Here is a 16,136-nt window from a genome sequence, read left to right on the forward strand (position 1 = left end):
GATAATGAGCATGTTGCCCAAGCATGGGAAAGAATGAAATCTTTGGTCAAGAATTGCCCTACCCATGGACTGACTACTTGGATGATCATCCAAACCTTTTATGCATGATTGAATTTTTCTTCGCGGAACCTATTGGATTCAGCTACTGGAGGTACTTTTATGTCCATCACTCTAGGCGCCGCAACAAAGTTTCTTGATAATATGATGATAAATTACTCTGAATGGCACACTGAAAGAGCTCTACAAGGTAAGAAGGTAAATTCTGTTGAAGAAACCTCTTCCTTGAGTGATAAGATTGATGCTATTATGTCTATGCTTGTGAATGGTAGATCTAATGTTGATCCTAATAATGTTCCGTTAGCTTCATTGGTTGCTCAAGAAGAACATGTTGATGTGAACTTCATTAAAAATAATAATTTCAACAACAATGCTTATAGGAATAATTCTAGCAACAACTATAGGCCATATCCTGCTAGTGGTAATGATTATGGTAATTCTTATGGTAGATATGTTTCGCCTAATGAGGAAAAGATGTTAGAAATTGAAAGATCTACTAAGAGCTTTATGCAATCACAATATGAGCAAAATCAATTGTTTACTAAAACTATGAATGAACAATCTGCCTTGTTGAAAAATATAGGAAATCAACTTGAAAATTTGAATATGGAGATTTCGGGTTTGCAAACTAAGCTTTCAAATGCTGAAAATCGAATCTCATACATGTCTGCGTCACAATCTTCTTTAATTAATAAAATGGCTGCTAAATCTGAGGATATTGATGATAAAATTGTTACTACAGCAAACACCATCCAAGTTCGAATCTATTATATATTAAAAGTAAATTACGGGCTAACCAGAAATTAGAGAATTGGCTAGAAAATCCCACAATAAACAGGAAAATCTAGCCATCTATTTTAAGGTCTAAATATTTCTGACCAATGGATCAATAGGATATCAATTTGGTATTAAACTAAAGGAAAATTACCCACCTTTGCCATTGTCACGGTATGATGGTATGTGCTCTCACAACCTAAATCAATCTGACTACTTCGTACCTTTCAAAAAACAATCTGACTACTTCGTACTGTTATCCCCGCGAGGCTGGCGGCCGTGGGCATTGTTGCCGTCCTCAAGCGTGTGCTCTATTGTTCACGTGATTAATGGAAGATCTGACTACGTTTTCTCATTGCCAGTCCGGCAGCCGCGCGCGTTCCTACCGTTCTGGATAGCTCCACTCCCTGTGAGTCCGGCTACGGCGCACGTTCTTGCCGTTCACAAAGGATCCACTCTTCACGTAATTAAGACATACTTTGGTGCAAAGGTATGCATATGTTTTCTCTAGGCAATGATTCCGGTCTGCATGTTCGTAAAAATTCGTCCCGCCCGTCGTATCTACTCAAGATCTATGGTGCCGATTTGTTATGATCTATTAGGAGATTAATATGAAAGTTGAATAGCGCGCAGTTTGGGGTAATTAATCTGTAAATTTTTCCTATAGGAGGCGGGATGAAAAAAAATTCTGGTCGCTGGATCCTACCTCCGGCACAGCCTCCCCAAGAGCAGCGACACTCTCCGATGCACGGTACCATGGCCTGTTGGCCAGTTCAAGCCCCGACCGGCAACAAGCAGGGACAACCATGAGACCCAACCGGCGGCGAGCAGGGGGCAACACGAAGCCAATGGCTTCAAGCACCTCATCTTTAGGCGCTGCCCTGGGCCTAGAGATTGGGGGAAAAAGGAGAAGAAAATAGATGGAAAACAATCATCCGATCTGAGGGAAGTACAAATATTATTCCCTTTATCTGTTCCTTTATTTGTGGCTTGTTTTACGGTACCGTTTACCACTCCTAGGTAAGGAGAGGTATGATTTGAGGCAACGGTCAGGATCAAACGACTTAGATTAGGCCTGGTAGTCCAGCAAAACATAATAGAGAAAAAAAAACAGCAGTATTCAGCCCGGCCCAACATCGACCAGACACCCTGTCCTGCATCCTCGAGCACGCGGGGTCGAGCAGCCAGAATCGCCGCCGCCACGACACCACGTCCTGCATCGCATGCGACCCCTGCTGCCACCAGATCGGCCCTGTCTTACATCGCCGGCGAGCGCCGCGCCACCAGGTAGGTCCCATCATGCGTCGAGGGCGAGCACCGCCGCTACCAGGTCGGCCCTGTCGTCGTCGTGGACGAGCGCCGCCACCACCAGGTCGGCCCCGTCGTGCGTCGCCGGCGAGCGACGCGGCCACTAGGTCGACACAACATTGAGAGACGTCATCACCAATCTCGCCGCCAGGTACGTCGACCCCAAGTCATGAATTATACCCATTGGCAGATCCTAGTCCGGTTTCTCTGCTTTCACAAATTCGACCACACACATAAGCGATCAACAACTGAACGGAGCCTCGTCGTCCTGTGTGCCTTCTTCTTATGTCTTGATCCGCGATCCCACGCGATGCTACCGCGGTACTGATGCTGGTACGCTGCTACTGCTCTACCGCTTGTCTGGCTACCAGCTGCGCTAATGCACACTACCAGACAACACCCTAGTCCTGCGGGATGCAGCGCCCTGCCCCTAGCCAAGTTATGTTCTGATTATTTCATAAGGATTGGGATGTAATTGCTGCACCCCGCCCAAGTTAGGTAATTTAGAATTTTAGTTATATTGATACACATTTTAATGAGAAGAAGAGCAACAACCAAACAAACTTCTCATATTTAATTGGTTCGCAAGTTACATATGAAGATATAATGGCTGGTTTCAAAGCTACAAAGTACATAAGGAATATTTCTCTAGCTAGTTACTGACTGTTGTTTATCCACAACGCCATATTTCTTTAGAAGATATGATTTTACTTGATTAGTAACATGAATCTTATTTTTATGATTGCGGTTTTCAGATATGGATGGTCAAGCGCTGGCGAGGACATGATTTCGAAGTACATTACTATTAGTAGTAATGTGCCGTAACATTCAGTTCATTCATTCTTTGCACCATGCTCTGTCAGGCTCAAAGTGTTGTGCCGTACCATTTAGTCCATTTTGTCTTTGTACTATGCTCCAGACAGTTAACCAGACCTACAATCTACAAACAAAGCCATACAAGTTGCAAGTAGAATCCATGCTTGTTTGCCCAAATAGCAGACAAATATATGATTAGAATAGAGTGAGGGTTCATGAAATCCGTGAGACATATATGCTATTAATCATTTCACCTTCTTTTACATCAATCCCAACTTTGAAAGTTGCTTTGAATTTCTTCGACATTTTCACTTTAGAAATCTCAAAACCAGTCTGAAAGCAAAATGAAGCAACAGAAAGAAGGCTAACCTCAGCTTCTGGTTTCCTTAGACTCAAGCATTTAATCGCAGGTATTTGTTTATACCAGAATTCCTTCTTCTTTAATACAAATTATATTATTCAACTTGTGGGTTAAACTGACACATTATACTAGTCAACCTGCACAAAAATTAAAAAATTAACAATGGACCAATGCATTTGGAAACAGGAACTAGACAGAGTTGAAGTTGCTCCAGTTGTAACATGCGCATGTTTAGACTTTACAAAACTGAGTGAACTTGCTGGGCAAGTGTGGTTCTAATCGAATAAACAGCAATAGCAAAATGGGAAGGCATGTCAATGCGCACCAAATTTCACTTTGCTTCATAGTTTGTGCTATTCTATGCTTTCGACAACATCTCCATACTAACAAGGTCAAATTCTAGGTGTCCTCCATGACTGTTGACGCACATTGCTGATGTTATCTTCATTTCCCGGATAGTAGCATCAAGCGAGGCACTCTGTTCTTCTGCTTCCTCCAAAGCAATAGACATGGAAGTCAAGCTCTTGCAGACATGGATTTTCTGCAGAGCGTCATACAGACAGCTCTTCATTGAACTTGGCTCGCTTTTGAAATCCCAAGATCAGCAACTCTTGATGGGTTGTAGTTTTGCTATGTTATTACATGAACTAGTTGTTGGTAAAACTGAATGTAATTGCAAGAGTGATTCTACTTATTTTTCTTAAAGTACTTGGTACTCATTTGATGTCAAATAGTTTGAAATATAATATTTCAGTCTGTTCATAAACTGCGTTTGGCCAGTTTTACTCAAGCATTGGTTTGCTGCATGTTATTGCAGTTCCAGGTGTGCGTATGTTTTCTGTTTATGCCTTTTTCCAACGTGTGTTGGTCTGTCATTTCGTTTCCAGGCAGACAGTGTTGAATTAAATTGCTGTCGTTTGTGTGGGTACATTTGCAATCATTCTGTTGCGGAGGTCTGGCGTGATTCAGGAGTCGAACTGTAACATCATTTGTGTAATGCTCTAGGCCTCATCTTGTAACTGTGTTAAGTGATTCATTTACACGTTTGTAACCATTATTATTCTTAACTTGTGACGGAGGTAAGCACTAGAATAGGAGTTGTGCGCCTATCCATTATTTGCTGTATGGTATAGACGTCCAAAAACAGGAGAGGTGATGCCAGATATGAATCAAATTGAATAACACAAGTAGTACCAAACTGGATTACTATTGAGCACATGATTTCCAAGATACAGGAACGAAGAATCTACATGGTTGGAATAATTACTCTAGCTACATACATGTAAGTTAATACAGCAGCCAAGGCGATGACTACACTGAGGGTCGGCACCGAAAATGTGACCAACTTATGTATAAGAACCTGGAGCTCCTTTATATTGTCTTGTGCAACATCTTTGTTATTATTTATTTAACTTTCGCCTCCAGCTCTTCTATCACCGCAACCTGAAATGGTAGAAATGCCATCATCTTGAGGCTTGGCGTCACATATTTGTTGTAGTCTTCTTTTCGTCCCAAATCTGCTCTTCCAAATCAACTATCAAAAGACGTTGTCTTTTTACCTCCCAAGTGTAACCTGAGATTTTCATGCTCCATGTCAATTTTCTCACCATCCATCTGAGTAGCCTTGTCATGGGTCTGAATCATTGAAGAAAATAGAAGGCTCGAAACTAGAGAAAACAGAGCGGATCTGATAGTTTATCGCAACCTTAGCACATTAACCATGTCCACAGAAGTGCTCGAAAACTCGTCATGGGGCCAAGACATGATAGAGTCCCCACCCTCACCAGTGTAGCCACTACGTCCCGGCATCAGGTCACGAGCTAGCTCAAGAAGATCAAAGTAAAATGGTTGGCATCAATTACTTTCTTCAGACATCAACATTCAACATTACGAAATATCCACAATAGATCTTACCAGATAGAAGTCTTGACTGTTGTAAAAGATACCACGGTTGATTTATTTTTGCAAACTGCCTAATTCATGCATGAGTTTTTCTACACTTCAGTATATGTAGCATATATATATATATATACGAGCACCCTTATGTGGCATTTATAATGTAGCATATATAAGTGATATTAAAAAAAGTGGTCAGAGAAAACTGAGCACCCTTATCACTGGCATTTATAATCTGCTGAAGCATGCACCAAGCACTGTGTAATGGTATTCAGTGCTATCTAACCAGTTTTCGGAGGCAATAATTTCCAGTTTGGCCCGGTTTCGGATTAGCCATCTTTTGAGCCATTTTAATATTCTATAAAGTAGTCCTGCATTGTGTGTTCTAGACCAAAAAAAATCATCGGTACTCTGGTTTTCAATACAATCACCCTCTGATTTTCAATACAGCCACACTTCAAACTAAAAGGCATCCACTCCTAGTTAGGAGTGAACCAGAAGACTATTCGAAACCGATACGGTATTTCGGTTACCATTTATCGCTAGCAGCTGGGAACAAAAACTTTCTCTATGTACAACAATTCAACCGTTCCACAGAACTAAGCTAGTACATGGATGACACACGATACAAAACTGGATGAAGACTATTCTGTGTTTTCAACACATCACAGACAAATCAGGAACCAAAAGAAAACTTAAATATATTATGTTGTTGATAACATCTTCTTAAATTCACTAATGCAGTATCATAACCGATACCAATGCTGCGTATGGACATGAGTGTGGGTGGATGTGTGTGACTATAGTTTGCACAATTTAATCTTTATTCTTGTTCCTAGAGGTTTGAACTCTGTGTTAAGTACATTCATAGTTTTGCTTGTACCTCACCATAACACTTGTACAGAGTGTCATCTAAAAGCATGTAACAAGCCAATAAAACAAAAATACTACTTTGAAACTACAATTCGGTAATAAATACTAAAGCAACAACATGTAAAAAAAAATCTGAACCTAATGGTACGAACCCTTGCTGCTATGGTCGTAGAGGATGATCAAAATTCGAAATGAGCATAGATCAAATGGATGGATGCTTTATTTCCTACCAGGTCGTTGGTGGCGGGCTCGAAGTAGCCGGGGGACCACTCCTCCCCCGCGTGCAGTGGCGCGCCGCAGAAGCCAGCAGTCGAAGCTACAGGGCCACGAGGATCACCAGAAAAAACCAACGCTGGAGAAGGCGATGGCCGCCAGGCCCACTCCCGGAACCTTGTAACGACCTCGGCCCTCTTTGGTGAGCGAGGACAAAGTCTCCGAGGATCTTCAATCGATTGTGAGGCCAACAGCGCGCGACTGGGAGAGGTAATTGGTAGAGAAGAGGCGTCGAAAGTTTGGCGGTAGGGGGCTGTGCCACCGAGTTGCAGAAGCCGACGGCCGGCGGCGGCGACGGCCGAACGAACGAGAATAGGTTAGGTCGGTCTGAGACCCTGGTCTCGTCCCAGGCCTATGTCTTGGGCTAGGAACGTTATTTGGGCCGGGGCCTGGTACGGCTTTTTTTCTGTTTGGTGCGAAATTTGGCAAAGGTATGTAACATACCTGTCACGTTTTGGAGAGAAGTATGAAATTTTCTAGGCCTTTAGATGGACGAAAATGGAGGGTTGTTATTTATTTGAGGGTACCACAAAAGAACTCTTATTTGTCTCCTCTCACCTTTTCTTTATTGAAGCTTAGTATCAAGGTCATATGGCGCTGATAAGTTTATTGATAGCTGCATGCCAGATGCCGTGGTACATGTTACTTTTATGATTAAACTTCAATATAAAATAAGCTTATACATTGCTTTCTCCTTACCTATTTAGTTAGCTGATGTATTACATTTTCAAATGCGCAGATAATGTATTTGCTAGGGGGTAACATATTTATTTTTCGATTATGTCCTACGAGTCTACGACACAACATTAGTTTCCGCGAACTAATCTCTGAATTAAATGATAATTTCAACCGTATCATTAACAGGTGAAGGAAGCTCTCTTTTTGTTTCTCGCATAATATAGGAAGTTGCCAAATTGTTGGTATAAGTTATTACATAGTAGAGTTTTGCCTGTCAACCTGCAGGATTCTATAAATCGAGAGTTTAGTCATTTTCTCCTTCAGTGTCTTTGGGATTTTTATTGGGAAGCCAATGTACAAGTAAGCAGTGGATTCTCTCTTGAGTTTTAGCACAAACTCTCACAACCATGGCGATTGTAAGTGACTTTCTGTAAGAGGCAAATCAAATTTTGCTCCTCACTTATAAAAATATGTGCAATATGGATACATATCATGAATGTCGTAGGAGTGAAGTGGGGATTATGATGCTGTTAACACACATGAAAGCGTTTCTCAGTTGTATTAGCTCATGTTTGTTTTCCTTGCACAATTAGTTTCTGCTGTTATATTTGTATGTACTTCTTTTATCGCATTTTACCAACTTCAGTTATAAGTCGTAACTCATCGGAACATCTTACAAAATTTCTTTTGGTTGTTGATGTTTTTTCCACAAGATTTCTATGAAGGTACAACTATTACTAGAAGGTCTATACGTGGTGCTCATATACCCCTAGAGGAGAAAAGGGAAGCTGGGCATGATTTGCTCACATGCGATACTTTCGGAACTTTAAACCTTCAAACCGTGCTTAACTAATTTCGGCCGCACCAATTGCACTTTGTTTTTCTCGGGCGGTACAATGATTAGTACTATTACTCATAGATATAATTCAGGGTATTTTATAATTCACTTTGAGTCCACATTGATTATACTAAGAGAAAAAAAAGGGAAAAGATGTTCTCAAACAAAATATGTTCAACTGCACGGCTGGACTAAGTAATTTCTTAAAATCATCCTTATTTGGTCTGACTAATCAGCATTAGCTTTTCCTGTGTCAACTTTGTCTCTCTTTGTACGGATGTAATAATACACTTGCAAATAGAGAATGATTGGAAGAAACTATGTTCATTTCAGTTTACATTGTATAGTTGCCTTCATTTGATCAGGGAGGGTACACGCAAAAAACTGTAACATCGACTTGTGCAATATATTGTGCAATGGCGAGGACTGGTGCCTAGGCAATACTCCCAAGCACATAAACTGGTTATTCCTAACATAATTTTTTACGGAAAGAAAATACAAAATAAATTCGTAGCATTTTTTGTTTTATAATTTGGCTTACAGAGATTATTTTATTCATACCACGTATGGGAGTAAGAATTTTCTATGAGAGTGGCTTTTTCTTAGTCAGATTAGCGACAATCCTTTAGATAGATAAATCTACACCATTTGTATTAAAAATAATGTCATTTTTTAAGATCAGATGGTTCTTAAGGTCCACCTAGAATTAATTATTTATCTTTCGATTTAGAAATAGATTAAAAAATCAGAGATCACACTTTGTTCTATAGATTTTTCTATCTTTCAATCTTATTTATTGCAAAAAAAACTACCTTTAACTGTACATAAGAATTTTTTTTTATATCTATCTAACTAGGAATAACCTTGCGTGCTAATCCAATATAACATCAAGACTAACAGGAATCTCGATTGCAATCTAATATCCTATACAAGCAACTTTTAGTGTCTTTTTATTTTTAATAAAGTCGAGTTATAAGTGTTCACCCACAGAATATGGATGATCAAAGCTACCTACCATGCAATATCGACTGCATTGGGCATATTATGACTGTTCACGGCAAGTGAAACTTCTTTTGCAGAAAGATCTAATAGTATATTAAAGCCATGCCCTCGCATTTGCGAGGGCCATTGTGCTAGTTAATGAAAATATTAGATTAATGGCCGAATTGCGTGCTAGGTGGGAAAGAGAAGAAAATGCTAAAGAGAATAGTGTAGCTAAAGTTTGGACTATTACCACCACTAGTAATGATAATGCTTCACATGTTGCTACACCTCCTGTTGGAGATATGCCCAAGAGCCAATAATAAATGGTTATTATATATCTTTGTGTTTATGATAATGTTTACATATCATGCTATAATTGTATTAACCGAAACATTGATACATGTGTGTTATGTGAACAACAAGGAGTCCCTAGTAAGCCTCTTGTATAACTAGCTTGTTGATTAATGGATGATTAGTTTCATAATCATGAACATTGGATGTTATTAATAACAAGGTTATATCATTGTATGAATGATGTAATGGACACACCCAATTAAGCGTAGCATAAGATCACGTCATTAAGTTATTTGCTATAAGCTTTCGATACATAGTTACCTAGTCCTTATGACCATGAGATCATGTAAATCACTTATACCGGAAAGGTAATTTGATTACATCAAACGCCACTGCGTAAATGGGTGGTTATAAAGGTGGGATTAAGTATCCAGAAAGTATGAGTTGAGGCATATGGATCAACAGTGGGATTTGTCCATCCCGATGACGGATAGATATACTCTGGGCCCTCTCGGTGGAATGTCGTCTAATGTCCTGCAAGCATATGAATAAGTTCATAAGAGACCACATACCACGGTACGAGTAAAGAGTACTTGTCAGGAGACGAGGTTGAATAAGGTATAGAGTGATACCGATGATCAAACCACGGACAAGTAAAATATCACGTGACAAAGGGAATTGGTATCATATGTGAATGGTTCATTCGATCACTAAAGTCATCATTGAATATGTGGGAGCCATTATGGATCTCCAGATCCCGCTATTAGTTATTGGTCGGAGAGAAGTCTCAACCATGTCTACATAGTTCGCGAACCGTAGGGTGACACACTTAAGGTTTGATGTCGTTTAAGTAGATATGGAATATAGAATGGAGTTCGAAGTTTTGTTCGAAGTCTCGGATGGGATCCAGGACATCACGAGGAGTTCTGGAATGGTCCGGAGAATAAGATTCATATATAGGAAGTCACTTTCCAAGTTTGGAAATGATCCGGTTTATTTATGGAAGGTGGTTTCTAGAATTATCCGGAAATAAATCACTATGGAAGGAGGAGTCCCGGAGGGACTCCACAAACCCTAACCAGCCAACCAAGTGGGAGGGTGGAGTCCATGGTGGACTCCACCTCCTTGGCCGGCCAAGAAAAGGGGGAAGGGAGAGAGTCCCTGTCCCTCTAGGTTTCGTCCATAAGGCAGTTTTTCTGTTGGGGTCTTATTCGAAGACTTTGGGCAAACCCTTGGGGTTCCACCTATATAATGAGGAGGAGAGGGAGGGGGCATCCCATGGCTTGGCCGCACCACCCCTGCCCCCTTGAGGCCGGCGCCCATGGCACCCCCTCTCCCCAAACCCTAGCCTCCCCTCCTCCACATACAAACTCCCGCAGCGCATAGGCGAAGCCCTGCCGGAGTTCTCCACCACCACCGCCACCACGCCCCGTCGTGCTGCCGGGATTCCGAGGAGGATGTACTACTTCCGCTGCCCGCTGGAACGGGGAGAAGGACGTCGTCATCAACACCGAACGTGTGACCGAGTACGGAGGTGCTGCCCGATCGTGGCACCGTGATCAAGATCTTCTACGCGCTTTTGCAAGCGGCAAGTGATCGTCTACCGCAGCAATAAGAGCCTACTCTTATAGGCTTTGGAATCTCTTCAAGGGTGAGTCTTGATAATCCCCTCGTTGCTACCGTCTTCTAGATTGCATCTTGGCTTGGATTGCGTTCTCGCGGTAGGAAATTTTTTGTTTTCTATGCAACGAATCCCTACAGTGGTATCAGAGCCGTGTCTATGCATAGATGGTTGCACGAGTAGAACACAATGGTTTTGTGGGCGTTGATACTCTTGTTGTCTTTAGTTTGAGTACTTTGCATCTTTGTGGCATAGTGGGATGAAGCGGCCCGGACTAACTTTACATGACCGCGTTCATGAGACTTGTTCCTCGTTCGACATGCAACTTGTATTGCATAAGAGGCTTTGCGGGTGTCTGTCTCTCCTACTATAGTAAAAATTCAATTTACTCTTCTATTGACAACACTAGTATCACCGTTGTGGTTCATGTTCGTAGGTAGATTAGATCTTACTCGAAAACCCTAAACCACGTAAAATATGCAAACCAAATTAGAGACGTCTAACTTGTTTTTGCAGGGTTTGGTGATGTGATATGGCCATAATGTGATGATGAATATGTATGAGATGATCATTATTGTATTGTGGCAACCGGCAGGAGCCTTATGGTTGTCTTTAAATTTCACGTTGAGTAGTATTTCAAAGTAGTTGTAATAGTTGCTACATGAGGTGAACAACCATGAAGACGGCGCCATGAACCTTGACGCTACGCCGACGATGATGGAGATCATGCCCGTTGATGATGGAGATCATGTTCGTGCTTTGGAGATGAAGATCAAAGGCGCAAAGACAAAAGGGCCATATCATATCACATATGAATTGCATGTGATGTTAATCCTTTATGCATCTTATTTTGCTTAGAACGCGACGGTAGCATTATAAGATGATCCCTCACATTAATATCAAGATAATAAAGTATTCTCCCCTCGTATGCACCGTTGCCAAAGTTCGTCGTTTCAAAGCATCTCGTGATGATCGGATGTGATAGATTCAACGTTCATATACAACGGGTGTAAGCCATGTTGCACACGCGGAATACTTGGGTTTGCTTGACGAGCCTAGCATGTACAGACATGGCCTCGGGACAACGGAAACCGAAAGGTTGAACACGAGTCATATGGATGATATGATCAACATGTTGATGTTCACCATTGAAGCAACATCATCTCACGTGATGATCGGTTTTGGTGTAGTGGATTTGGATCGTGTACCACTTAACAACTATGAGGGATGTTGTATTAAGTGGGAGTTCATTAGTAATTAGATTAAAACATGAACTAATTATCATAAACTTAGTATGAGTAGTATTTTGAATTAATTTCGTAGTATTGGCATCCGTATTCTACCATGCGCTAGTCTTGTAATTGAGATAGAAATACTGTTAAAATCTGACAAGAAACTTTACGGTTTGGTACCGTATTGTTAAAGAATCAAGAATTAATTAAGTCCTATTGCAAACTTTTAGTAAACCTCACATTGTTGATTCAAAGAGCTATGTTTGCAATTAGTACCTAAAGTTATCTTGTCTCCGTTCAAATTTGTTTGAAAAGTAAGGAGCTGAAAAATTAGTTTTCAGAAATAATCAAGGTATGAGATATATGTGATATCTAAGACCTTATTACAAGATGATAGAATATAATTTGGTGAGACTACATAAACTCATAAGTTTTATGGGAATGTATGAAGGTTGAAGACGCCAGGCGTCACAATCCTCCAACTATTGGGGCACTAACGATATTCGCATATCCATAAAGTGATCGTCCTTAGTATACACCATTGCTAAGACACGTCGTTTCGAAGCATCACGTGATGATCGGGTGTTATAGATTCTACGTGTGCATACAATGGGTGCAAGCCAGATTTGCACATGCGAATACTAAGGTTATACTTTACGAGCCTAGCATGTACAGACATGGTCTCGAAAAGTCGTCATGATATGATGGATAAAATTATGAGTGAAATTTTTCATCATATTAAAAGGTTACTAATAGTGAAATCCGGAACACTTGTCATATGATGATCAACTTCAAAGTAAGAACCTCAAGGTTATTGGTATTTGACCAACAAACCTAGAAGTTATTGATGTTGAAGTGTTTTTCTGAATAATGAGGAAAACTAAAAGAGAAACTACAAAAGTTTATTGGCAGAAAGAAGGAAAAAGACTAGAAAGTCTAGCTCGGGTGTATATAAATGATATACATGTTATGGTTGTATTCCTAGTTAGGTCACACTATAAAATTCTTGGGTATTAGTACTATATTGGTTGGTATGAAGTGTCATAGAAAACAACGCAATACAAGAATACAATGGCCTAAGTGACTGGCCAGGAATATGATAGGAATACACGTCTGGAACAAAATAAAGTGTTATTATGTTCGTCGTTGGCATTCTATCTAGCCCTTAGAATTTATAATAAAGAACTTAATAATTGTTATTTTGCTCTGGTCAAATGAAAACAATGAGTTATGACATTACTCCATGTATGATGGATAAGTTATTATAAATCTTAATGGTGAAAACACACATACATAACACTGACGCTAAAATGCCATAAGGCAAATGATTTGAATTCCACTTATTTGTGGAACCGCCATTTAGGTCATGTTAGAAAGGAACGCATGAAGGAACTCCATGCAAATGGATTTTTGGAGTCATTTGATTTTTGAATCGTTTGGCGCTTGAAAATCTTTTCTAAAGAGAATGACTAAAATACCGTTCATAGGCCAAGAGTTGAATGGGTAACTAACTTAGTGAAAACATACATAATGATGTATGTGGCTCACTGGGCATAGTTGTGTGCGGGAGATTCTTCTACTTCATGAAAACTTCCAACAATGAATTGAGTATATATATGTGGATATATTCGATAAGGAAGAAGTTTGAAACATTTGAATAGATTCAAATAAATTTCAGCATGAAATGGAAATCATCGTAATAGAAAAATCAAATATCTATGATTGGATCATTGGGAAAATATTTGAATTACGAGTTTTAGCGAACATCTAAGAGAGTCATGAAATTGTTCTACAACTCACATTTCTTGGAATATCATAATGATGATATAGTATCCGAGAGATGTATCCAAACCTTGTTGGATCAATGATGAGATAAAATATTGATGCCATTATATTTTTTGTGTGGATTATGCTTTAGTGACTACCGCTTTTACACCTAATAGAGTATCATCATGATCCGTTGAAATGACACCATACGAGTTATGGCATGGGTATGAATCCTAATAGTCTTTTCTTAAAATTTTGGTATGCATAGCATAAGTAAATAAGTTTACAACCAAAATCGGATGAATGTCTTTGTTGGTTATCCCAAAGAATTGATTGGGAATTCTTTCCACTATGAAGTAAAAGACAAAAGTGTTTGTTAATGTTACTTGCTTATTTCCAAGAAATTGTTTTGTAGCGAAGTTTTTGAGTGGGAGGACAATAGAACTTGATAAGGTTTATGAACCTGAGCATAATGATCAGAGTAGCGCAGCATCGGAATTAGTTCCGGAAGCGGCCACGACGATCATGGCTCCCATGACTACAAATTGTTTTAGCCATGGAGATCGAAGTACATATTGAACCTTGCAGGTATGGTTTACTTTGTGATCAAATAAATGATTTGTGGACAAAGGATTGATTTTGAACAATGATAAACCAACTACAAATATAGAAGTTATGAAGGGCCCTGACTCCGTTAAAATGGCTATACGCCATGAAATCCAAGATAGATGAATACTTTTTGAAAGTAAATGGATCTATAAAAATTGATGAAGCTTGACCTGTTGAAAAGTTGTTTACGACAAAGTTCAAAGAGTTGACTACGATAAGATTACATCTTCCGTAGCAATGCTTATAGTCTATGTGGATTATTCTAGTAATCACTACATATTTCTTTTATGAGATATGCTAGTAGGATGGCAAAATACATTGCTTATAAGAAGTGTGTATACAAGATACAACCAAAAGTTTTGCTAGTCCGTGGAATTCTAGATAGATATACAAACTTCAATTGGATGAAGTAAGTATCACGAAGTTGGAATCTTCACCAGATGAAATAGTCAAAGAGTTTTTGATTTCATCAAAGACGATGAAGAGGCTTGCATTTGCAAGAAATTAAGTGGGAGCGCTGAGACATATTTATAATACTTTATGTAGATGACATATAGTTGGTTATAAATGATGTAATTATATACTTGATTAAAAGGTTTCATTGAGAAATTAACTTCAATGAAAGGATATGGACTGAAACATATCTAGTGTCAAGATCTATGAAGATAGATTGAAACACAAAATAAGTTTAAGTCAAAGTACATAGAATGGATATTGAAATAGTTCAATATAGAAATATTAAGAAAATGTTCTTGTCATGTAAAGTTTTAACAAGATTTGAGTGTATCTGACACTCAATGAGTAAAAACACATGAGTGATTATAGATCACGGATAATATGTACACAATCAGATGTCCTGTGCTTTTAAAAGTGTTATGAGCATGTACCAAAATGATTCATGTGATGATCATTGAAAAACAGTAAAAATATTCTTGAGTACTTAAGAAGAACCAAGGATATATATATATATATAGTTTTGTATGGAGAAATGACAAACAAAATCACTGTAAGGTGTTGCACTGATATTTGTTTTGTCACATATGAAAATAAAATTTCAATCTCAAATTAGACTAAGTGTTGTTTAAAAGGTAGCACAATGAGCTAGAAGTTGTCTATGCTCGATTTAGAAGAGTTCTAAATATTGTGACGGATTCTACAAAAGAAGGCAGAGTATGTCATTGTTTTGACAATGACAAAGGATGTTAAAATAAAGAGGTTCTTTGAGAACTTGGTGTAGTTCCGACAGAGTCAGAACTTTGAAGCTATATTGTGTGTGACAATATTAGTGACATATTTCAGACCGCGGAATTAAGGTTCCACCAGAAGACCAAACATATTTAATGCCGACTCATTTGGAAATGAGTGATGCGTTGAGACGCAAATGAATTACAAAATACATACGTTTCTGAGCGTGTAAGATCCGTTGACTAAAACCTCTCCCGTGAGCAAAACATGATAAAACACCGGAAGGCCAAGGTGTTATATCTTTACAAATGTAAACTAGATTATTGACTCTAGTGCAAGTGGGAGACTGTTGGAGATATGCCCAAGAGGCAATAATAAATGGTTATTATATATCTTTGTGTTTATGATAATGTTTACATATCATGCTATAATTGTATTAACCGAAACATTGATACATGTGTGTTATGTGAACAACAAGGAGTCCCTAGTAAGCCTCTTGTATAACTAGCTTGTTGATTAATGGATGATTAGTTTCATAATCATGAACATTGGATGTTATTAATAACAAGG

The 16,136-nt window shown here is 39.2% G+C and overlaps 2 long non-coding RNA genes across 4 annotated transcripts; one reads left to right on the forward strand and one right to left on the reverse strand.

The window, feature by feature from the left end:
• Nucleotides 1-1,972: 1,972 nt before the first annotated feature.
• On the forward strand, nt 1,973-4,106 carry LOC127341698 (uncharacterized). 2 transcript variants are annotated; one of them, XR_007875761.2, is made up of 3 exons: nt 1,973-2,290; nt 2,895-3,365; nt 3,503-4,106. It is a non-coding gene; the product is annotated as an uncharacterized lncRNA (long non-coding RNA). The 2 variants fall into 2 exon arrangements; XR_007875762.2 differs by having other exon boundaries at nt 3,720-4,106.
• Nucleotides 4,107-4,481: 375 nt separating this feature from the next.
• Nucleotides 4,482-6,691, reverse strand: LOC127341696 (uncharacterized). Of its 2 annotated transcripts, none has more exons than XR_007875760.1 (2): nt 6,316-6,691; nt 4,482-5,136 (listed from the first exon to the last, which is right to left on the reverse strand). It is a non-coding gene; the product is annotated as an uncharacterized lncRNA (long non-coding RNA). The 2 variants fall into 2 exon arrangements; XR_007875759.1 differs by having other exon boundaries at nt 4,482-5,140.
• Nucleotides 6,692-16,136: the final 9,445 nt, after the last annotated feature.

Source organism: Lolium perenne, chromosome 3, assembly GCF_019359855.2.
Source record: "Lolium perenne isolate Kyuss_39 chromosome 3, Kyuss_2.0, whole genome shotgun sequence".
NCBI lineage: Eukaryota > Viridiplantae > Streptophyta > Magnoliopsida > Poales > Poaceae > Lolium > Lolium perenne.